This window comes from Cydia pomonella, chromosome 4 (assembly GCF_033807575.1).
Source record: "Cydia pomonella isolate Wapato2018A chromosome 4, ilCydPomo1, whole genome shotgun sequence".
In the NCBI taxonomy this organism is placed as follows: domain Eukaryota; kingdom Metazoa; phylum Arthropoda; class Insecta; order Lepidoptera; family Tortricidae; genus Cydia; species Cydia pomonella.
In genome coordinates, this window is record NC_084706.1 from 25,393,704 (window position 1) to 25,420,190 (window position 26,487).

At 37.4% G+C, this 26,487-nt stretch overlaps 1 protein-coding gene and 1 long non-coding RNA gene across 10 annotated transcripts in view; one reads left to right on the forward strand and one right to left on the reverse strand.

The window, feature by feature from the left end:
• LOC133517340 (protein sprouty) overlaps nucleotides 1-26,487 on the reverse strand; it is a 134,416-nt gene that overhangs the window by 19,388 nt on the left and 88,541 nt on the right. The window lies entirely within an intron of this gene.
• Nucleotides 6,770-8,111, forward strand: LOC133517333 (uncharacterized). The gene is made up of 2 exons (XR_009799363.1): nucleotides 6,770-7,258; nucleotides 7,971-8,111. It is a non-coding gene; the product is annotated as an uncharacterized LOC133517333 (long non-coding RNA).

The window sequence follows — 26,487 nt, forward strand, 5'->3', positions numbered from 1 at the left end:
AAAGTTTAATTTTGAAATTGATATTTCTTAGTTTGAAAATGAATGGCGCCATACATCCCATGACTGGAGCAAAAAACCATAGTTTTCATTGGTTAATAATATCGAAACCAATTGCAGTAGCTTTCATTCAATACATAAAAAAAAACATAAAGGACGAATTGGACATTTACTTAACTTTTAAAGCATAAAGCGGTAGAAATTTTACAGATGTCGGTGAAATATCAAAAATACTCCAAATTTTCTCTTAAATTTCCCATAATTGTGGCCGTTAACATACATCGTCTGTGCTTTCAAAATTACCTATTTTTAGAATACACAATTACGAACTCCCATCATCAAAAATCATTTCCGGAGTGAGTAGCGGAAATATTAGAGAACATTAATTTGAATGGACCCAGCAGCCTATGGGAAAACTGACGAACCGAACATCGTTAGAAAGGCACTTTTAAGTACCTTGGTGCTTAAGACGTTTTTAATAGAACTTTAATACAAAATCGAGGGTTCACAACACATGCGCCGACGTGACTTAGCTCCGTTTTTACAAGCAATATAAAAAATAATTTATTCACGAAGTTAGAACAAAGGTTGGCCGGCAGCTGAATGGAAGGAATATACACTGTTATGTGACAAATCATAAACCTTATTACAGAGACATAAGAATCACCTATGATCAGGTCTGTTACAGTGCCCAAAAAAAGTTCTACCTGACCATACCCATTCGTAAATGCTATTGTTAAAACGCAGCCATTACAGATGGCCGTTCAAATTCTGTCCCATTTTTGGACGTTATTCTGTCACTCGATAATTTGGCCATTCTGAGAAATGATGCTATGTGGTTGTTTTTAATTACCGAAGTCGTTATATCCTTCTAAGTCCCGATGTCCCTTTAAAACAAATTCAAATCGAATTTTGAACTATAATGGAATAAAAGATTGGGATATTTTATATGGATTCGTGATAATATACTGCGGAGTTTCAGCAATTTACCAAGAAAAGGGTCAAACATGGTTTTGACAATGTCTAACTAGTGGAAAATTTTGTTTTGACCTTTTTTGACATATTGCGCGACACGACAATATTTTAGGCGATTATTATATTTAGATTCTGGTATTTTGGGACGATTTATCGAATTGCATGTTCACAAACGTGCAGTTCGGTAAATCGGCCAAGATAATCAGCAATCTAAAGTGTGTAAGTTACCTAATTTAATTTATGTAAATTATTGTGCGGAAGGTAACATAACATAGGTTGTAAGTTGATACTAACAAATATGGACTGGATTAATTGTCTAAGAATATATATTTTTTTTAAATATGGCACAATCTTACACAAATCGTCTAGCCCCAAATTAGTCTCTATAAGGCTTATGTTGTTGGTACTAGTCGACGATATATATAGTAGATTGACATAAATTAATTTTGTATTAACCAGAAACGACTGTAAAAAAAAATGTCTCGGTAGCTCAGATGACAGAGCGATCAGCTGGTATCCCAGAGTCGCCAGTTCCAGTCTCACCCTTGGCAGTGAGTTTTCTCACTTTTCCTTTATATCTAGACAGATTAACACTCGAAACCTAGGCATTTATAAACAATATCTAATAATAATATTTATTATCAATATCAATAATTGTCATATATCTAACAAAGAATGGTTCTAGTTCAGTGGTGTCACTCACGAATTCGAGCCAATCGTACAGTCTAACGCAAGTGGTTGCGACCAATCGTGCGCGTGAAGCGAACTCATCAACCAATCGATGGACACCGCTGTATTGGCCCCGTTCGTATTGCCCATAAGGCCCGTCAATAGAATCAATACTTACATCATAATTATGATATCACTAGGCACGCGAGAGGTTAATATAGTTACATAGATACATATAAAACATCCACAACTCAGGAACAAATATATTTGATGAACACACAAGTAAATGCCCTTACCGGTATTTGAAGCCGGGACCTACCTCGTCCTTCATTCTCGATAGATCCAACCAGTAGATCCAAGATGGATCTAGTGAGAATTTTTTTGTTCGTTAGATCCAACTTCCGGCCAATGGATCTAACGAGAACTTCTTTTAGTAATAGATCCAGTTTAAATGACAAATGGATCTAGTGGGAATTATTTTTATTGCAAGATCTAATCTTGTATCAATCAAAAAATCTGTACCTTGTTAATTCTACTTGAATTAAACGATAGATCCAATATCATTGTGAGCGCTCGTGGCTTAGCATTTTCGCGTCCGGTGACGAAACTGGAGGTTCCTTCGGGATGCAACCCTCGGGTTCCTTTAATTCGGTATTTTTTGGGAAGCAACCGCCAACTTAAAATGAAACCGCCAATCGCTAAGATGAGGAGTAGATGCATAATTATTTTGAAAACGCCGAAATTTTGAAACGTAATAAATATAAGAGCCTCGGTAGAGAGTACAATTTTGTATCATTTGGCGTTGAAACTCTAGGTCCATGGGGTCCCAGCGCGCACAAGTTTTTTTTGGAGAAATTGCGAAACGTCTGGTTGACGTAACTGGTGACCGAAGAGCTGGCAGCTTCCTCGCACAACGTATCAGTATTGCGATACAACGAGGAAATGCCGCCAGCATCCTTGGTACAATGCCTCAAGGGCCTATTTTAGATATAAGCTAGTTATAGTAATCATCTGTATATAGCAATATGTATATACTAATTGTAAATAAAAAATAAATTATTATTTTTAATTACGAATAAATAATAGTTTATGTTTTTATACTACGTTGGTGCAATCAAGCATATGTCCCGTTAACTTAATACTCTCGTTGAGCTCTGGCAACCTTACTCACCGGCAGGAACACAACACTATGAGTAGGTTCTAGTTATTTGTGTGCGGTTTTCTGTAAGTTGGAGGCACTTTCCCAGTTGGGCTCTGTTCTAGATCTGGAATGACATCCCTACCCTACCACACAAAGCGAGATGACATTCACAGTGCCCTTACCTCTCTTTTCTTTCCTCCATACCCGGTCCAAAATCTGAAAGTTTGTTGATTGTATCTACATAAAAGAGAACATGCACTTTTGTATGAAAAATGTCTGTCTCCTTTACAGGTCGTAATTCTGAACTGGTTCTCGTGAAGTTTTAAGCTTGTCACAAAGGCTGTCTACAGCAGCTCACAGAACCACTAGTTGTAAAATTATTTTAGCCGAGCTGAATTCCAGCTGCAAAGATACATTTTACTAGATTGCTTGTTGTAACGCATTTCTAGTTCTTTTAGCTAAATTAGCTATTTATAAAAAGATGCGTATATGCAGTTCTTTACTTGGACAATATTTTTATTTATTTATTTTAAAATTTGATTAAGGCTAAAGGCCCATATTATAAATACCTTATAGACTTACATACATATGGGACATGGACAATGGGCAGTGTCCCATGGATGTATACTGTTGAAACATATGTCGATTAAAAGCTATTAATCTTAGTTTTATTTTAATGTATGGCACTAACCTTAGACAACTTGCAGGGACAGAGCTATACAAAAAAAAAGAATTCGCGCATATAAGCAGTTATATTTCCTTAAACGCGAGATATAATAAGTTGTAACGTATTTTATTAGAAAGAATATAAAATATACTTTATTCTTCTTGTATCAACACCAATGGTAAAGTATTTAAAGAGACACAATTTACAGTTAAAAAAAAAAATATCATGTATATCACGTGAAAAGTATTTGTATAAGCTATTTTTCGTATAATATAGCTGATATCAAACGGTTGCAGGAATCGAAATAAAAACATTAAATGAGTTAATTAATTGTAGTTAATTACGCTTTAACTTTTCTACTCAACGCTAGATGTCGCTGTAGAGCAAAATTCTACTTGACGTAAAACATTTATAAATTGCGCTAATCTCGTCAGTATTACTCCATCATTTTAAAAAGTATAGACAGATGACCATTGTTTATGGATTTCTAAAGTAATGTCAAGATGACTCTTAATGTAACATTGTCAACTGTTTGTCAACATTAATTGTCAAAACACGCAATTTAAAATATTCAACATGGTAATTACAAAATAGCGTATTTGTAATGCGTTAGAATTGTGTCCAATCGAAAGACTCCATTCCATTGATCTCAGCGAGTATGCTCTTGATGACCTTCACTATTCATTGGGTAGGTCAGAAAAATCTATTATTTATTCTCGTATAGCTGCTATAGCGTTCGACTCCATGGAAAATAAAGGCTCCAAATTAAATTAAAAATGTAGCATATATACAAAGTGCAATTTAGATAGTATTCCAGAAAAAAATGCGCCAATGTAAATGCTTAGGTACATATATCGTATTGTCGAACAAATTCATATCTACTTCTGATCTACGCGACCTTGAAGTGGACTGTCCTACCTAACCATTTTTCTAAATTATTACAATTTATTTATATTTTAATGTACTCGGGTAATGTTGCAGTTGCACCAGCACCAAATATATGCTGTGAACCAGGTATCCAAGTGTTTTCAAGTGACGGTTAACGTTTCCAAAGCAATTTTTCAGCAGTTTTTAAGTTGTTCTTAGGACACTGAGGCTATTGAAGGTTTGGACCTTCAAGAAAACACTCCAACTTGGACTGGCGGCATCAAAATGGAGTACGTACTGTTTCAAAGAACTGGGTGTAAGTAAGTACATTTGATGAAGTGGAACTGCTGATGTTGTGTAAGTTCTTAGGGTACATTTGTGTCAAAGTCCTGTTCTGATGACTGATTTCATGAAGAATCGAAGGAATTCCTAAATTCTTATAGATATAGCTGAGTCATTTTTGGATTTTCATCAACTCACAAACATTTTTAATAAAATAAAGTGACATTTGACGAAGTGCAACTGCTGATGTTGATCAGAATGAGATTTGCCAACTCGCGCCCGTTTTGGTTTATTTATTAATTTTGTAGCAAGTAAAGTTCTTAAGAGACATTTGTGTCATAAGGTAGAGTTCCATGAGGTGGATGAGTTCCATGAGAAATCGAAAGAATTCCTCAAATCTTATAGGCATATAATACTTTGACTAGATTGGAACTTTTCTACGCACGCGATTCTTCTTTGTTAAGTTTGTAGCAAGTAAGTTCTTAAGAAACATTTATGTCAAGGTCCAGTTCTGATGATGGATACTATGAGGAATCGAGGGAACACCGGAGCACATCAAATATTATAGGAATACGTATAGTAATTTTATATATAGTTATTTAGGTAAGTTTCGATTCGATCTTCCCGTCTAGACTGGCCTTAAGGTATAATGATTGTCTATGACTTGGGTATAAGAAAAAAATTGACATTTGTCATATTCGATTCGATGTCATTTACAAAAAGCAATTTTATTCAAATTAAATATCTAGAATCTATTTACAATAACTGTAAATTATATTTAAAAAACATATAAGTAGAGCTAAGTTTCCCGTTATATAAATCTAGGTAGTGTTGCGGCTTCGAATCCATACACAAGATATATATGAATGCGACGTTTGTACTGTTACTCCAGAAGTTATATGTAAGCGACTACAGACAACAGCGGCGGGCTGCTCTAAGCAGGAGATCGATGTGCTTCACCACCAATAGTGTATCCAGAGGGTTGCGTTTTAAGGTCAGTAACCTGTAATCGCTGTATGTCTCCGCTTTGCCCTAGGAACGTAGCTCTACATTACAAGTAGATTAAGATACTCAGAATGTTGGTTTGGTGATTTGGGATCCGTAGTCAAAGTGGCAAAAATGGAAACCTATTCTTTTGGCGTTATATGCGTAAATTTTAATGGTTTATGTGTGTGTGTGTGTGTCTGTGTGTAATTTTATATTGCTGTTACCTGCATAGAGATAGGTTGCTTTATTTAAAACACTTATACCTATTTCCCTACTAATATTTTAAATGGTATGTCTATGTGTCTGTCTGTCTGTCTGCCCGTCCGTCTGTCCATCCGTCCGTCCGTCAGTCCGTTCGTCAGTTCGTCTGTCCGTCTGTCCATCCATCCGTCCGTCCATGTGTCTGTATGTTAGTCCGTCTGTCTATCTGCCCGTCCGTCCATCCGTCCGTTTGTCCGTTAGTTTTTCAAGCTTAATACATTGAACCGATTTAGCTAAAACATGTTGCGGAAATGCTTTGAGTCCCAGGCAAGGACTAAGTAATTTTTTGTATCATCGAACTTGTCCCTGAAGGTTCGATTATACCTGTATATAGGTACCTGCCACTTTACTTATCTATTTATAGTATTAGAATATTTTATATAAAATGTAAGAACATATATATAGCTGATACAATGACCATGACAAGTTTTATTTTAACCTCACGATTTCTACCATACTATTCTGATTAGTTAAATATCATGTAGCGTGGACAGAGCCTCACAATTTGGAAGAATACTAACTTTCAAGTACATGGAGGCTTAACGTGATCACGGATTTGTTGACTATAATCAGTATTGATTCCACACAGTCCTCACTGCATCACGAATACTTTAGATTAAAACTGAGACTAGGACGACAGTCCTAGCCTATTGGTTGTGATTCGGTTTGAGAAGTTAGTGGACCTGGGTTCGAGCCCCGGTGAGAGCACTTTATTGATTGGTTGGCTTATTGGTATTGATTGATTGATTGATTGATTTACTTGTTGTACTTCAGTGGGATCCGGGTTCGAATCCTGGTAATTGTCTGATTAGTGCTACCGAATAGTTTTTGGTGCAATGCAATAAAATAGGGTAAAGGAACTTATTAGCTTATTAGCTTGATTTTTTACCTATGATTATTATTGTGATGTGAACTTATCAAGCGGCTCCAGGTTCGAATCCTGGTAAGAAAAGGTGCTCGATCCATTGTTGCATCAACAGAGCCTGCGCTGCCTTGTACTATATAAAAAAGAGTAACAAAATTAAGACTAAGGTTCGGTATTCAATTAAATTAAATTGAATTATTTTTGTTTCGACCAACTTATTGGATCATAAATTATAACAATCGATACTAATATTATATATAAAATAACTTAGAAATATTTTTTCCATTTCACAATAAATAGAGATAACCAAGTTATGGACAGTTCTAAAGTAAAATCAATTTATTATTCACAATAACTTAAAACTTTCCCTTAATGTGTTTAAATGTTTTTCTTTTCATTGGCGAGACGAAGTTTACTACCTCCAGCTCCGTTGCTAGCCAAATATCATTGAAGCGGCGGCGGCGTCACCGGCGTCGTTACCGAATCGAGAAATGCCTAGCGCAAGAACGAACACGAACCATGCCACGCTCACGCCAACACATACGGTGTTAGTATTGACAAGACTAGTAAATATAGTTAGAAGACTGACAGCCCCCATACAACGCCGCGAGATTGTCAATGTTGTAGATTAGATTAAGGTTTATTTTTAAATTTTAGTTATTTGCATGTGTCAACTGCTACCCCGCTGCTATTTATAATTTCTAAACATTAAAATTGGACGTGACTGACCGCTGTTATAGTCTCTAAATTAGGTAGGTAGATTCAAACATAAAGAAAGCATTTTGATCCCTTAGAAAAGGTTCAATAATCTTAAAACTAGAAGGTGCCCTGAAATATGCAAGCATGTTTACGCCTATACTGTTACCAAAGACGAATTTTAAGGTTATAAATTGTATGAAGATGACACCTGCCACCGTAACCTTCATGTATAAAAATATTATTAGGTGCGTTTATTATGTTTTAATTTTACTTTTGTGCATATTACAGTCATTTATTTTGGCCAAGAGCAAATTTTACAGGAATGCCTATAAAAATAAAACACCTATACATGTCTTACTTATGTTTGTTCTGTGGTTACAACAGCAGATAGGTGCTTGCCTACAAGCGAAATCCAAAACAAAAAACATAATATTGGACGAAACAAATAATCTGTTCGACTGTTCGATAGGTGTCTAGTCTTAATAACGGAAATGAGTATCTTCGCTTGAAATCGCGACTAAGTAGTCAAAAGTCTAAGCTTATCCCTATTTTAATTTCAGAGATACACGTAAAATACAAGCATTTTCATGCGTGACTACTGCAAAGAACGTCCTTCGTAGAAGTTCGCACTGCTGAATGAAGATAAAATATCGTTTAATAAACTATAAACTGTACATAAGAAAATAAAATACAGAACAGAGCTAGTTTTGGTATGTATACTCTTTCCTAAACTTGTGACTGATAATATTAAGCTTATCTTATGTGTATTCTAAGCATGTTCTGTATTGTGTATTCTAATGTACATGAATTATTTTTGTGTGGTTATTGGCCATAAATCTACAGATGGACATGTCAAAGTGGTTAAGTTAGTGAAGTAATAGTTGTAAATTGCATAAGATGTTTATAAAATAACTTTTAATATAATTATTTATTAGGAGGCAGGATAAGTAGGTTTGATTTAAGATGTTGATTCAAATCTGATAATATCTAATATGTAGTATAAGATAAATGAAGGTCACGACTCGATCTGTTTCGACATCTAGGGTTGTCAAGTTTGCGGATCATACCGGTACGCCCACAATGATCGCAATTCACCGACGTGCCAGTAAGGGCGGATAAATGCAACTGAACAAGTAAGTGATTTAGACCTAAGTAAGCATGTTACGGACACATATGTAATAAAGGGGAGGTATGTATGTGTCGGGCTAACGGTTTGAAACAGGGGGCAGTCTAAGAGGCATTAGGCATCCGAAACGATGAACTACGCCATCAGATTTAGTAAAAAGTTTCTATGTCCACTATCATGTGTGCCCTCTTTTTCGCATAAAGTTGATTGTCATATACTTCGCATAACAGTCATTATTTTAATATTTCAATTCGCCTACAACCAGTTTTCCTAATATATTTTTCGCATATATTCTTTAGCCGTATATAAGTCGACTGAAGTTTGATTTTTATACCTATTAAAATTTAGGATGTACCGATTATGCGTATAGAGATTCGACATTAAAAAAAAATTAATCCATGAGATGGATAAGCTTATGCGTAAAAATATTAGGATATTAGTCAATTTATTTGGATCACTAGTTACACCAAACTTTGTTATGCGAAGTGAAAATAGGCAGTACAAAGTTATGCATTTTAATATAGACCCCCAATAATATCATATCAGTAGGTACGTTATAGGTTTGTTGTATACTTAGATCAGTCTTAACTTAACACGGAGTGCATTATGCGTGCGAATGACGAGGCGATACGGAGATGTCAGTTTTTTCCTATGATTAGATTATTGCACTGCATCACTTTCTGGATTAACACTGGCAAACCGGCGAACGAAGTTGTTGGCTAATTTACCTACAAATTTCCGAGATTTATCTATTATTTTGTGATCGTTGTCTAGTACTACTGTGATCCCTACTACGCCATGTACATATCTAGTGTGATATTCTTATATGTTATCTGACTTGTAATGAGGAATAGGTTAGGTACAGTTTACTCGTATTTTTTTATGTATGTTCACCGATGATTTTAAGAACCATTGTACGATTAAGTAGAATAATTATAAACCACCAAAGTGGTAGTAGAGGAATAGGTTCCTGATTCTGAACTGATGGTGAGACTCTTCTCAATTATTATACGCGCATGTAATCATGAATTATCAATTTGGTGAAGATGTATGAGAAAATAATTTATCGATTTCGAAAAAGGGTTTGTAGTGAAACAGAACATCATTGTATCTTGATCAGGTGTTTGTATCTACCTATAGAAGTAAATATGTAGTGTTAAGGTTATGATAAGCCGCAGTATTATTTACCAATGACGAGCCATCGGTTATACTGTACTTAGGTATGTACTAGCATTAAGTTTTACAAATTCTCAGTATACAGTGTGAACGATGTATGTACTGACATGATGCGAACACACTATACCTATATGTATGTACAGTACGGGAACCCTTTTAGCATCTATGTGCGCACGTCATATTTGTATGTATTGTACATATGTTATGCATCAATGTGCGAGTGGATAAAGTTGCAAAGTACGAGTAAGATACTAGGGCAGTCAGGCGCTCTATGTTTAAAACTATTTTGTGGTACCTACAAATGGCAACGAGCCACAAGACCCAGAAATTATTTACCTTCTTTTTTTCATAAAATACTGCTAACTGTCTACTTAAACAAATAATTAAGTGTTTTTGTTAGTCAGGACTGGATATAGGAAAACATATATTATATGTGGCCCCTAGCCACGCATAGCGTTTCGACAAGGAACTAGTATATCAGTAACAAGCATATTGTGGTTTGTTTTCTACCTATACTGCACTGTAAGTTGGTTTGGTTTTGATACGAATGCGATAACTTTATTTAAATAAATTTATTATATTTCTAGCAATTTTGAGTTTGACAGTGACGCGTGTAATTACACATATTTTAGACTAGTACCGAAAATATTTGTTTTTCAAGATGTTATTGGTTCTGTAGGCTCATAGTTTGATATAGGTACCCTAATATGAAACTTTGATAGTGACACAGTTTAAGTTTTTGTCCGGGAGAACCAGAATCAGATATTAAGAATCTGCAGACCGAGAAGCAATACTGGTTGCTCAACTATGTCCCTTGGATAGGTCGACTTTGGTCTAATATCGAATGCGGATGCGAATCGAACTTCAGACTTACGGTGTCGTATTTCGGAGGTGTCGTGGCAAACTGCCGAATCTCACACAAGAGCAGACCCCTCAACGAAGCCACGGTATTTTGTCGCTTAAACATAGTTTTAAGTTTAGTCTTTACGTCATTAGTCTATAAGATATTTTTAGGGTTCCGTACCCAAAAGTTCAAACGGGACCCTATTACTAAGACTCCGCTGTCCGTCCGTCCGTCCGTCACCAGGCTGTATCTCATGAACCGTGATAGTTAGACAGTTGAAATTTTCACAGATGATGTATTTCTATTGCCGCTTTAATAACAAATACTAAAAAGTACGGAACCCTCGGTGGGCGAGTCCGACTCGCACTTGTCCGGTTTTTTTATAAATAATGGTACGGAACCCTTCGTGCGCGAGTCCGACTCGCACTTGGCCCGACTTTTTATATTGCTGCTGGATAGGTACAAATATTTTAATATTCACATTATTTATAATTAGATAAATATATCGCCAGATCCATGTCATTTTCCTCGCCGCTCGCACGTATATGTGATCCCAGTATACTTAAAAAAACAAATCTTTATAACCATAGGCTTTGAATTTAGACACGTTCTTTAGACATGACTCATGACCTCATATTTGGTATAAGAAAAGTGCGGTTATAATCATAAATAAATATAATTATAAAATAATATAAAAATAATAATAGTGTCTGTTGTGGCACTTAGTTCCACCACGGTAGAGCGCATCTATGCATATGCATACTCTGCATTGATTTTGACGTGACAAAATGTGAATTGGCATTACAAACATCATATATACATAGTAATTTTATATTTTTGATGATATGTACACACTTTGTCATTGCAAAGGCTGAACATAATAAGCTTAGCCCGACTCTAGACGCCCCGATGTCACTTTTATCGGGTATAATTACTGTCGTCTCAGTCTAGGCATATACATTACGTTAGGATTTTATTGTAAGTACGTTTGTTTCTTTGTGGACCGATTTTAATGATTCTTATGTAACCGATTTGTTTTAATTGTCGCAGTCTCACGATAGAGATTACCTACAAATATTAGCGATAGCGACAATCAAAAACCATACTTATTAAAAAATAGTATAAAAATAAAATAAACGTAAGTACTTGTGTTAAAAGTACAATTGCATCTAGTGCAAGTGAGCTATTAGTTAGGGATTTGAACATCTTTGGTAGGTAAGTTATTTTGGTAATTTTTATTTTATTTAATAGGTATCTATAACCAATATATAAAGTTTGCCGTCGGTTTTTAGGGTCCCGTACTCCAAAAGGAAAAAACGGACCCTTATAGGATCACTTTATTGCCCGTCCGTCTGTCTGTCATGGCCCTTTATCTCTGGAATGCGTGGAGGCAATTCATGGCGCTTACTCGTTTAGATCGCGAGTTTCACACTCTGCTTCTATGGTTTGTTGCCAAAACAAACAACAACTCATGGCACAAAATACTGGTTCTCGGTGCCGACTCTGTACGTAGTAATAATGGTTTTTAATGGTAGATATGTATAGAACTATGTAAGGATATAAGTAGTCTTCAATTTGTTTTTAATAAACTTGGAACTCGTACAAACGGAAGCTGGAATGTGAATGATTGCAGCACTGTTTAATTTACGCCAAGCTTTGTACTTTTGTGATGTGTTTAGTCATTTCGATTATTTATAACTATTGATGCACGGAACAATTTCAAGGGGCTACCGCGAACTCCAGTATTCAAAAATAGTTTACTAGAGCGTTCATGTCACTCCACTCAGAGAGTTATTGATTACTAGCTGTTGCCCGCGACTTCGTACGCGTGGATTTGTATGTTGGTGGTTATACGTAATTGCTTTACGTTCAGATATATATACTGTTTATTCTACATGAGCATAAAACATTATTGTAGAGATACACGCTGTCTTTTAACTTATGTATTTGTAAGAAAGGGAAAAACATACATTTAGGAAGTTAGGCTTTTAATGCAGTCACTGCTAGCGACCCGCTAGGGGGGTTGTCTGTTTGTAGGTGTTTTTAACTACAAATGGTTTTTCACGTGTTATCAGCTACGCCCGTGGCACGTGACTCGCGTTTGCAGTGAATGTGTTAGTTTTATGTATAAGCGGATAACAATAAAATATGCCTTATAAGTTTTGTGTTCACTGACTTTTCAAACGTTAATTTTCTTAACAACGAAAGTTACTGCATAGCATACAGTGCCATCTTGTTTAGCTATCATTGAAAGCACGGCTTTGATTTTCGCGGTAGCTATTCAAATGAATCTGCGGTGGCCTTATGCATCTTAAACAAATCTGTGGTGCCAGCTTGAAAAACCCCGCATATCAATATGCGGATAATCCGGAGAGTAAGTTTGAACAAACCAAACGCGAAAGAAATGTAGGTATTTGTAAGAGAGGAAATGTTCCCAAGTACTTTAGTATTAGTGTTGTATTGGAGCAAGCTACTCTGAATGGCATTTGCAATGACAAAGTCCGGAATTATTAACCTTTTGAACACCAAGACCCTTAAAAAGCGTCGTAAGCAGCAGTACCCGTAGCGCCAAGAACGCTTATAAGTGCTATGGCATCCGTTGTCAAAGTTGACCTTTTGAACGCCAAGATCACCTGAAGTTCTTACTAGTTGTGCCCACAGCACCACGGACAACAGTAGGTGTTATGGCGGACGCTGTGATAGTCACCTTTACACTTTCAAGTACGGTTTACTTTAGCTCGCTAGCGCGTTTTACCTTGGCGTATAAGTGACGTTTTTGATTATGATTTTAAAGCATTCAAAAGGTTAACCCTTTAAACGCTTTACGTCATAAACACGTCATAGGCCAAGATCACGGGCGCAGCCAATTTAAACCTTACTTGAAAGGTGAAGATTATTTGAAGAGCGTATGCCATAACACTTGTATGCGTATCCGTGGCGATTTGGGTCCGACTAGTTACGACGACTTCTGTATGTCTCAAATGTTTATCTCAATTTACTATGAATATATGACGTTTATAATGACTCCCTCCCTATGTTCTATTCAAATCCTTGGAACACCAGTTTAACCTATTGAACGCCAAGAACACCTAAAGGCGTCGTTACTAGTCATGGTCACAGCGCCAAGGACAACTTATTTATTTATATTAACTCCCATGCGCCTGGAAAGTTGGCGTTTGAGTGATGTTTGTTTTTATGATATAAAGCGTTCAAAGGGTTAAACGAACTCTAAACAACTATAGAAAAGCTATTTCTGAACCATAAATTGATCTTTATCACCAAGTAGGACAGTTGATCATAAGAAACTGTCCGGAAGAGTAAAGTTATGTTGGTATTACCGCGTTTTAAACCGTGGTCCCACTGCTTTGACCCGCAGGGTGTCCACGGGTATGTTACTTGTTACCCCGTTGTCCTGCCGTTCTTAACAGTGTTCGCCAGTGGATCTACTACGGGTAAAAAAAAATTACCATGATCCCACCGCACTAAGTGGTAAACATTCATTAAAAACTATAGCTAGGTAATAGATTTTTATCCCAATCGTTTCTTTTCCAATTAAAAAAAAATATTAAGGAGATAATAACTTAACTAGACAGAGCCCAGGCGGGACTATTTCTGGGCAATTTGATCTTCGGGGATCTGAAGCTACCTAACGAACCTAACCTACCTGTGTGTGTGTGTGTGTGTGTGTGTGTGGTTGTCTGGAAGAGATCGCTTTTTGCGATAAGACCGCCTGTTGTCTGCCTCTACATTTAATCAAATGTTTATTTTTCTTGTATCTTTTTACTGAGGTGTGCCAATAAAGAGTATTCTATCTATCTATCTACCTACTTATTACATTGGTTTAGTGTGACTACCGTGAAAACATATCAGTAAGGGGAAAAAGCGACTGGGACACGTGTAATAAAACGTAGAACAGTCATCATCAAAAGTAGCGGATCAAATAACGCTTCATAAGTATCTTGCTGTAACAGCTTAACAAAAAGTGATGTCTTTAATATAGTACAAATAAGACTGTAAGAGATATACATTTGAACGTGAATTTCAGAAATTTATCTGTATTTGGAAAAGTTATCTGGGATGTCAGATAATTTTGGCCTGTTATTTCATCCAATACTATTGATGCTGACTGTACTATGAAAATACGCCAATGCTTGTTAATTTGATACTTAGTGCGGTGGTATTATGGTAAAAATAAATTGCCCGTAGACCCACTGGCAAACACTGTTTGGAACGGCAGGATAACGGGTAAAAAATACCCGTGGAGCTACCAGGGTGACATGTTGGTGGGACCAGGGGTAATACTGTCAAATTAACATGGTAAAATAACCGTAACATCCGTAACCAAAATGAAATGCAGTGTTGAACTGCATCTTCTTGCTCATCGACTTCTATTCTAGTTCTGTTCGAGAACTTGGTGGTAATTGATGACGGAGACGCCTCAATACGTGAGACACTATTAAGATATCTCCGTCTTACTTCTACTTGTTGCTGCGTCGCAGTCATCGCTTACTAAATTCAGAAAGATGTGCAGTGCAAAAAGCTCTTTAGCTTGATCTGAATCTAGGTCCTGTCAATGGGGCGACACTCCTCCTTTCGGCTATTCCCGGCTCCGTTCGGCTCAGCATTGTTCCGAGCGATTATTAGGGTTGCCACAACTTGACGTCCTTACACGTGCACGACCACAGATAAGATGTGACTTGAATTTTGACAACCCTAAATGGCCGAAAGGGACAGTGCCATACATTAGAAAGGGACAGCATAATTCATTTTATGGAAATGTCATTTCTTTATGATAGTACTATTCTTTATTCTGTGGTCTTGTTACGTAGTCTAAATAGGTTAGGCCTCATTCGCACGAGAGCTTAAAAAGCGTTAACTGACGTTACAAGTTCCATACGCTATATTCGATTAAATAGCCAACGCTCAAAGTCGAAAATCCAACAGATCATGATAAACAATGAAAAACGATGGAAAAAACGCGCATGATAAATACACGGGTATCCATTTTTGTAATTCAAACGTTTTGTAAAAGCGCTCGTGTGTATAAGGCTTTAAACAATTTACATTTTTCATCACACTGAAATAGTTTTTAAGTAATAAAGCAAGTTTAAAAAGTTTGTTTTTGTTTTATTATTTGCAATAACAAATGTAACAATAACATCATTAATGTCAAATTTCTATAAAACTGACGTTTATAATGACACTCCTCACTTTGTTCTGTTCAATTTGGTGCCAAGTTAATAGGTTAGACTGACTCTAATGCTTAGTACACGTATTGAACCTACGTACACCTATATAGTAGGTATTTATAAGCATCGGAATACACATGATAACAGAATAAACTCACAGGGTTATAATAAATAATAATAATAATAATAAAATTCTTTATTGTGCACTACTAAAGAATGATGATAATTTATTCCCTATATTATAACACCAATAGACGAGCGTATTGAAAGGGCCACACCAAGGTCTGCGTAACATCTATCTTGCTGTGTTCTTAACGGACTAACGGCGAATTACCTTCCACTCTATCAAACAGGCCTGGAACAGCACTAAGTTCGTGGTCCGGTACGCCTATCTATAATACAGTGCTTGAAGATCCTGTGGGATTTTCATAATCTCGAATAATCGAGGAAGCTCGCGATTATTAACGCCACAAAAAAAAGTTATTTGCCTCTCTGTCGCTCTTGAACATTCGACCTTTAATAACTAACCTACTTATTATAATTACCTATAACTTTTGAAAATCATCATTCAAGCGTGTAAGAGCGACTATGTGGTGCCGGCATTATTGACATATTTGTGTGACGTGGGGATGGTTAGTTCCGCTACTGCCCACTTCAAAAATGTATCCTATTGCCTACGAGATGTCGCTTATTGATACCTACTTGAGATAGTTTATCATAAACATTCATGGTCTTCATGTATATGCGTTACCAGTAAGCAAGCATTAATAAGCTATTTTTTCGGATATTGTTATAATTTATAACTTATAAAGGAAATTTGTAAAGCCAGTACCATAAAGTACCATAGGTTTTCGTTTGCTAGAAACTTAATTTCTCTACCGCAAGGTGATAAGGTCCCCAGCACCGAGATCAGATTCATTCTTTAAAGCATATCGCATCATTGGCAAACCCTTACAGTTTCGCCATGTCCTTCTGTCCGTCCGTCCTCGGCTTTTCTCCGTAATTTTTCGCTTTAACCCAATGGTGTGTGGTATCGTTGGACAGGTCTTTCGAAACGAATAAGGGTCACCAATAACCATTTTTGATACAGTTAATATTTTCGGAAATAATCGCTCGGAAAGAAAAAAACATGGGCCTCCTCCCTCCAACTTTTGAACCATGGGTCCATAAATAAAAAAAATCGTGAATCAAAAGCTTAATCAATACTTTCCATGAAAACTATATCCAACATTATCGGTCCAACCGTATTTGCGTTATTTATTTATTTATTATTTATTTATTTATAGGAGGACCAACAGCTATAAAAAGATTATGCAGATTTAGGTAACAATACATACAGATAGAAATGGAATAACAATATAACAAACTTTGCGCGCAAGTTCACACAATGCTATCACGACTTATACAATTTAAAAAATACAAAAAAAAATTATACAACTCACAGCTTATCTAAGTTATAGATCTGCTAACAATACTAACAGTTAAAATAAATGTTACGTAAATCCTTAAGCACTCTGACAGACCGCATATCTGTTACTTTTACAATAAATAAAAATTCAAATATATATATTTGAATTTATTTATTGTAATAAATATTCTCTTACACACAAGCTAAAAGAATGTACCTACAATACCTAACAGTTTAAAAATAAACCAACATATTGTCCACGAGTAAATAATATACATAAATACCAACTACATACATAAAATACTAGAAACATATCTATTAAGTAAATCAAAAAACATATTGTGTGTATTGCATGTTAGTACGGTCGCCAAATCTCAAAAGCCCTCTAGAAACACGATTTAATTGACTCGGCTCGGCCTTACCCACAACCGGTATCAATGTGTTCGGGCAGTTCTCCTGATCACCGTACATGCGGTAGTAAAGCGGAAAAATGGTGGAGGGGATAGTAATGACGTCACAAAGATGGCGGCCGGACCTATTCTTTTTGGCGGTGTATCTCGAAAACCACTTAACCGATTTTAATCATCGAGGTGTCAAATAATAGCTTATATTATGGAGATTATTTCCTTTTCTACAAACATTTACGTGAAACCTATAGGAAAAAAAATAATCACAAAAAACAGTTTTTTTATAAAATTATTTTTTTTTATTTTGTAAAAATCTCCGTAAATATTAGCATTTCGCAAATTTTGTTTAATATAAAACATATTGCTTCATTATCAAGGAATATAATGAGCCTTAAAACATACAGATCGAGTAATAAACAATGAAGCTACACTCATTTATTTGCGCATGGGTAACGATAACTGGCTTTTACCGGTCGAAACTGTGGTGACTGTTACGATACGTATTGAATGGAATTTATAGAGTATCGGTTTTAATTACTGAAATTATAATGACAATTATAAAAACCAGACACAATAATGTTACCTTACTTCGACGTTTAGTCTCTTTTTTCGTCTTAATCATAGGTAGGTACATATTTCTTTTTACTTAAAAATTTTATACAGGGTGAACTTTTAACCACCAGTCATACTCTGCGCAGCGACTTTATAGGTCATACTGAACAACTTTTACTATTAGTAGTCCCCAAGCCGCTCCGAGGCCAGATTTAATTGACTCAGCTCGGCCTTACCCACAACCGGTATCAATGTGTTCGGGCGTTTCTCCTGATCACCGTACATGCGGTAGTAAAGCGGAAAAATGGTGGGAGGGGATAGTAATGACGTCACAAAGATGGCGTCCGGACCTATTCTTTTTGGCGGTGTATCTCGAAAACCAATTAACCGATTGTATTCATCGAGGTGTCAACTAATAGCTTATATTATGGAGATTATTTCCTTTTTACAAACATTTACGTGAAACCTATAGGAAAATAATAATCACAAAAAACATTTTTTTTTATACATTTGGTTGGTAGGTTTGTCTTATGTTTTAAAGCAGTAAAATCTTTCAAGTCGAAACACAGTATAAATATACATTTTGTTGTCTAATCTAAAAGTATGATGTTCATTGTTTAAGACTGATTAGTGATTACTGATTACTGAATTAAATAACATGCTATTTGTTATTTTTGTTTTATTTTTTAAATCAGGTATTAATTTATTCACTATGTATCACTATACAGGCAAAATGTGTATCATAGTTGGTCTGTAAGTACTTACTACTTGTGTCGAATATAGGTATAAGATGAAATTTTAACCACCAGCCATACTCTGCGCAGTGACTTTACAGGTCATACTGAACAACTTTTATTATGGGACCAATGCCGAACCACGCAAGAAAATTTGGATCTGGAATGACACCCACTGGCTGTGCCCTACCACACAAAGCGAGATGACATTCACAATGCCCATACCTCTCTTTTGGACGTAGTTTAAGGACGTACCCGGGTCCATGACGCATGCTCGCCACACCGCTGCTTAAAATAAGCTGACGCACCGTAAATTGAACTGCGTAAAAATCGCAAAAAAATATTACACGGAGATCTTATGGCAGACACCGTACCGGTGACGTAAAAGACGCAACTGTTTTGCGAACAAAAAAGATTCGCGTGAAGCACGTCACTGCGATTCCGTACCGTCACCGTTTTTTGAACAGCGGTGTGGGGAGCATGCGTCAAAAACGGTACGCATACGACGCGTCACTGCGATTCCGTATCGTGACCGTTTTTTAAGCTGCGGTCTGGTCGCACCTTGTATTGTATTGTATTGTATTGTATTCGGGCGATTTTTCCGCAACTCGACGACTTGCGCCTATTTTGCGTGATATGTTGGGGGTGGGCTAGTCCTGCCAGCCCAGCTCCTCGAGGAATCCTATCAAACCTTTGATGTTGAGTAGGACCTCGGGGAGGTCTCTCGGAGATCCGAGATGTTTAGCCCTGTATGGAGTCACTCCGCTGCATTCCAGCACCACGTGAGAGGCTGTTTCTTCTGTCTCCATGCAACCTCGGCACAGGGGACTGTCTGTGACACCTGTTGTGAAAAGATGTTTGTTAAATAGTCCATGACCTGTTATGACACTGGTTACCATACTCAGTCGGACCTTCCCTAGTTGCAGGAGCGCCCTTGTGAGTTTTCCGTTGATGCCAGGCATGGCTTCTTTTGCCTGTCTGCATCCAGTCTGGTTCAGCCAGTGTTCTGTGTGTAGTTTCCCTGTACGTGCCAGCAGCATTGAGCGTACCTTGCTAAATGGTATCGGAAGAATCGGTTCCGGACCAATCGCCCCCGCATTCGATCCTTGCCTGGCAAGCTCGTCCGCAGCATCGTTACCTCGGGATCCACTGTGTCCCTTGATCCATTGTAGGGTGATCTTGTTATTATGACATACCTCCATTAGTCGTTCGTGGCATTCGTGTATAAGTTTGGATGTAACTATATGGCTATTTAGAGCCATTAAGACTGCTCTACTGTCGGAGAGTATGCGGATGGAGGATCCTACTACCTTCCTTGCAGTGATGGCAGCCGCCGCGTTTATGATGCCCATGCACTCAGCTTGGAATACCGAGTTATGGGCTCCTAGCGGAGTGGTGATCGACATGTTCAGGTCTTCTGAGAAGGTTCCAGAGCCCGATCCGCTGTCTGTTTTGGACCCATCAGTGAAGATTCTCAGCTCCCGGGGATTGAGTCCTTCATGATTGTCGTCCTCATATAACTGTATTTTGTACCTTTTATCGAAGATAGCTTATTTGTGAATCCGGTCCGTGCCTGACCTAAGCACTGGAAATTCGTCATACACCTTTTCCAGGCATTTTGTGTGAAGAGCTCCTGTGATGTTAGACCATATCTTGAGGGTTCGCAACCTTACCGCTGAGAGACTGGCCTCTTGCTGTATGTGTAGGTGCAGCGGTGGAAGGTTTAGCATGACCTCCATGGCTGCAGTCGGGGTAGACCTCGTGCAGCCGGTGGTGGCCGCGCATGCGAGCCTTTGAAGTCTTTGTAGTTTGTCTCGTACGTTGCCTAGGTTTGTTCTTGGCCACCAAACCAGAGCACCGTAACAGAGTAAGGGGCGGATTATCGTCTTATAGAGCCAGAGGGTAATTTTTGGGTTGAGTCCCCACCTCTTACCAATCATCCTTCTGCACTGCCAGAAGACAACTCCCGCCTTGTCTATCCGTTTGTTGATGTGGTTGTTCCAATTGAGTTTATTGTCGAGAGTTAGTCCTAAGTACTTAACTTCATCGGACAGCTGTAGCTCAGTTTGGAAAAGTGTTGGTCTGGTAAAGTTGGTCGCACCTTTATATGGGACAGTCAAAATTTTTTTCGCGATTTCGGAATTGGTCCCATAGTAAAAGTTGTTAAGTATGACCTATAAAGTCGCTGTGCAGAGTATGACTGGTGGTTAAAAGTTCACCCTGTATAAAATTTTTAAGTAAAAAGAAATATGTACCTACCTATGATTAAGACGAAAAAAGAGACTAAACGTCGAAGTAAGGTAACATTATTGTGTCTGGTTTTTATAATTTTAATTATAATTTAAGTAATTAAAACCGATACTCTATAAATTCCATTCAATACGTATCGTAACAGTCACCACAGTTTCGACCGGTAAAAGCCAGTTATCGTTACCCATGCGCAAATAAATGAGTGTAGCTTCATTGTTTATTACTCGATCTGTATGTTTTAAGGCTCATTGTATTCCTTGATAATGAAGCAATATGTTTTATATTAAACAAAATTTGCGTAATGCTAATATTTACGGAGATTTTTACAAAATAAAAAAAAATAATTTTATAAAAAAACTGTTTTTTGTAATTATTTTTTTTCCTATAGGTTTCACGTAAATGTTTGTAGAAAAGGAAATAATCTCCATAATATAAGCTATTATTTGACACCTCGATGATTAAAATCGGTTAAGTGGTTTTCGAGATACACCGCCAAAAAGAATAGGTCCGGCCGCCATCTTTGTGACGTCATTACTATCCCCTCCACCATTTTTCCGCTTTACTACCGCATGTACGGTGATCAGGAGAAACGCCCGAACACATTGATACCGGTTGTGGGTAAGGCCGAGCTGAGTCAATTAAATCTGGCCTCGGAGCGGCTTGGCGACCGTACTATGTTGGATCTATTGAGATTAAAAAATTCTCTTTAGATCCATTTTGATAATAGTATAATTTAATGGATCTAATGATATAAAGAATTTTCCCTATAGATCCAGTTTTAACTGTCAACATAAATATTTGGATCTAACAAGAAAAACATTTCTCACTAGATCCATTTTGGATCTATGGACTGGATCTATCGAGAATGAAGGTACCTCGTAGGCAGTTTAAGGAGGAGGAGGTTAGGAGGTTTTATAGGTACATACAAACTGCTTCACATGACTATATTCACTTCACTAAAACGACTATAATATTGCCCGAGTTCGTCCGACCACACTGTCATTTTAGTAAATATTTGGCATAAACATAGTAGGCTAGGAAATGAATGCTCAAAAAAGTTATAGAGGGAAATGCTTGAACACAATAAAACTGCCGACTCAAGTAAAGTTTACAGTTAATTTTGAATGAATGTTAAATAATGCAGAAAAATATTAACAACTGGCTGGAGGAAACACGAAATCGGGAGTCGTGGGAATTAAGGACTTGGCCCAGCTCAACACTCAAAACAAAACAGCTAACAATAAATAATATAAAAGAATAATTTGAAACAAACTTCCAATAATGACGACCGGTTTGGCCTAGTGGGTAGTGATCCTGCCTACGAAGCTGATGGTCCCGGGTTCAAATCCTGGTAAGGGCATTTATTCGTGTGATGAGCATGGATATTTGTTCCTGAGTCATGGGTGTTTTCTATGTATTTAAGTATTTATAAATATTTATATATTATATATATCGTTGTCTAAGTACCCTCAACACAAGCCTTATTGAGCTTACTGTGGGACTTAGTCAATTTGTGTAATAATGTCCTATAATATTTATTTATTTAATATGATAGGCCTTAAGTAGCTTCTCTTGCTTTGATTTTTTCATTGCACACAGCTGTATGTACACCTATAATACATCAGTTATCATGAACTATAGTATTACAAAGTAATAATTCATGCAGTTTGATAAGTACATTTGTTCCGGCCGATAAGTGTTCGGGCGCCGCTGGGTCTGGGTGATTTTTCAAAATTGTTCAAAGTGTTCAAACCTGAATGCTATTTCTGATTAATGCTCCTTCGTATATTCATGTTCATATTCTTTATTTGTATTGAGCATCATACTAGCCGATTTTTATTTTGTTGTTTTTGTCTCGTCCGATATCGTTAAAATTTTGTGAATAGGAAGAGTTCCCTAATAAATACAACAAACAAACAATAATAACAGCGCAATTTCACCGTGTCTCCTAAAAATAAATCTTTCTGTGAGTTACGAAAAAAACTTATAACTTTTTTTGTTCAAAATTGGGATTTCGTATTTATTCCGCCCAGAATATGTCCACCAAAAATAAACTACAATAATATAAACATTTGCACATATACATGTGCTAGAATCTGTGAAATTTTACAGTTCACACGTTGGAATAAAGAAAAGGTTTAAGTTATCGGTCCAAATCGCACAAAGTAGGACAATGTACCCTGACGTCTGTTTTGACTACCGTCATGGTTTTATCACTAGCAACAAAGGAAGTAGTACAAAAATAACATACGAGATCAGTTTAATCTGTAAATATTGTCTGTCTGTCTGTTTTGCGGGTCATCATATACTATCAGGACTGGGACCGTACCCTCAACACAACCCTTATTGAGCTTACCGTGGGACTTAGTCAATTTGTGTACTAATGTCGTATAATATTTATTTATAATGAGCATTGACATGTTGGAAGAGCAATTAGTGAGATAATTATTTAGTGTCATTTGCAAGTCGTTTAAGGCAATCCGTTCGTTGTTTTTACGATTTTATTACATACTTCGTAGTATGGAAAAAGTCAGATGACTATTTCCATACTATATACTAATAGACTCCAAAGCCTAATCTCGAAATGGCGTTTCAATCATTTGTGGTTGACGCCATTATGTATATGGTTAGTGAAGGTGAAGTCATCATCATTAACTTGCCCTTGCTTGTCCCAATCACTTGGGGTTCTTTCATACCTTTTTTGTTTCTACATGATATCGTTTCGACTCATCTTTTACACAGACCATCCACCTGTTGCTTGCATTTCCCGAAATCTTTCCTCATTCATACCTAATAAGTACCTTTTCGTCACATATATTTCACCTTGTACCACGCTGGGTGATTTGCTCTTTATTTTCCTGCAAGTTCCAGACCTCCCTTTACCGCAAGTTGTTCCATATACTCGTATGGCCGTTATAAATTCTACTCTCTTGACAGCTATTCAAGTTCAAATTTAAACAAATAATTCTATAAGTAGTAATTGTTTTTATTCTAGAAGTTATAAGGTATTACCGGCATCCACCTTGCCGACACCCAAACCAGTATAATAGGACCTACGAAAGCCTATCATTATAAGAAGACCTACTACGAAAGCGCCATTTACTGCGGGGTATCGGAACTACCAGCCTACGTCACTACAGCGTCCGTTAGATGGCGCCACTGAGATTTCTGTCATATTAATTGTAATCATCCAATTATCCCTATAAGTTAATTAATCGTTATAAACATAAATATATCGATTGTTAATAAATATTTCACGATATATAGAGCTTATGTGTAACTATTTGTATTAGAATATATTTTAAAAGAATGTTTAATAATTACTTGATTCAACTCGTGGAGGGGGTTAGCGAATGTTAATAAAAGGGGTCGTGACCTGAGACGAACCTCTCTTCCCTTGCGATTTTTGTACCAACAACTTGGTGAATAATAAATCGGTGTCAGATTTATACTAGTTTTAATTTATAGTGCAAATGCTACAACTTCCCATCCTGAGTATCTTATTAAAGGTAAAAGGATCAACAGCGAAGTGTGTTGCTATTCAGTACTTGGAAGCGGTCACAAAACAAATTTTCGGCAAATCGCGTACGGAAAAAGCTTTATGTCAACGCAATAAGAGCGAATAAGTCGTAAATCGGCTCGGCCCACGCGAAACGACGTCTTTCGACGGGAAAACGGCGTTTTGCCGTAAAGCTGTTCGCATTCGTACGACGCTGTTTGCAGCCTACCGCACACGTTCGCATTCATAAATCTCCTTATACCGCCGTACGGTGCCGGAAAGAGTTGAACGGCTCCGATCACGGCCGAGTACCTACGATAAGGACCGGTCAGAGCTGGCGGAAGCCATTCAGCGTCTTCGACGGCCGAACATAGCTGACGACGGCCGAACAGAGCCGATGACGGTAAAAATGCTGGTAAGCCTTTTTTTCCATGCCCGTCTACGTAAAATATCCATCATCACAGGTTATTATATAATATGTAACAATTACCAAGGAAAATAATCTTACAGGTCTGTTCAATTTCAAACTCAGGTTGTTACTAACAACCAGTTTCCAAAAATGAGATTTACGATTGCCGATCACCCGCTGTCCTACATCTGTTCGTCGGACTCAACGGCTGTACGTGTGCTGTCTGACGTCTCGACGGCAGGACGGAGCACGGGAGAGCCGATCGTCGCTTTACAACTGTTGCGATAGCAAGTCGCAGGCGATCGGGCGTCTCTACGGCCGCAAGGAGGATGAGACTGCTAAACGCAGGTGTCCAACCGCGGAGACGGTCGATCGGCTAAATGCGAATAGTGTGGTGTAAAACACTCGGCGAAAGCCGACTCCGCGTCGACTGGTTTGGGGAGACCCTATGGCAGCTACGTCAATAATCTGTAGAAATCTGTATTATGATAACCAAACCAAAACCATTACCAAATTATATATCTTCTTAGCTTTTTCAGTACCCCTAGTGTAAATATTTTCGACAGCGAAACGTTACGTACGCGTTTGCGTTAAGTGTCATTTTGTATGAGATTTTTGACTTTCCAAAACGTCCCGCTTGGCGCGCTGTTCAAAAACCCATACAAAATGAGACTTAACGCAAACGCGTACGTCACGTTTCGCTATCGACTAAATTTACACTAGGGGCACAGAAGTGTTGAAATAATAGCGTCATACGAGTATACCCTACTTATCAAAAGAGAGGTTCTGCACAAAGCAAGATATGAATGACATCTTGCTTTGTGCAGAACAGCGGATGTCATTCCAGATCTAGAGCAGAGCCCAACTGGGGAAGTACCTCCACCTTACAGAAAACCGCAGCCAAATAACAGTAGTGTAGACCCCTACTCATAGTGTTGTGTTCCTGCAGACGTACATAGGCAGATTGCTTACCATCAAGCTTGTTTGCCACCGACGTAGTATTTAAAAGAACCCGATATGTCTCTGGAATGCCGCTCTCGATTTAATTTTCGTATTCCATTGAATCGATGAAGTTGACGGCAACGCGATGCTGATACAGGAAACAATAAGTAAACAATGGGTTGCCTTAATGGACACTAAAACTGACACCCGTAGTGACACTGACACCACATTGTGTGTTTCATGGAAATTGGATAAGCGTCTCGAGATTTCTCGAATCCTAAGAATCTTGAGGTTTCCTTTAAAAAATCAAGTTTCTTTCTAGCAGATCTTATCTTGTTTCTAGAAGTCACCTCAAAGTAGATATAATGGTAGACCCATATTGCGTATTAAGCCCCAAGAATCTCGAGGTTTCCTATAAAACGTCAAGTTTCTTTCTAGCAGATCTTATCTTGTTTCTAGAAGTCACCTCAAAGTAGACATAATGGTAGACCTATATTGCGTATTGAACGTTACGTTGCGTAGATTGCCGCCTCACATAATA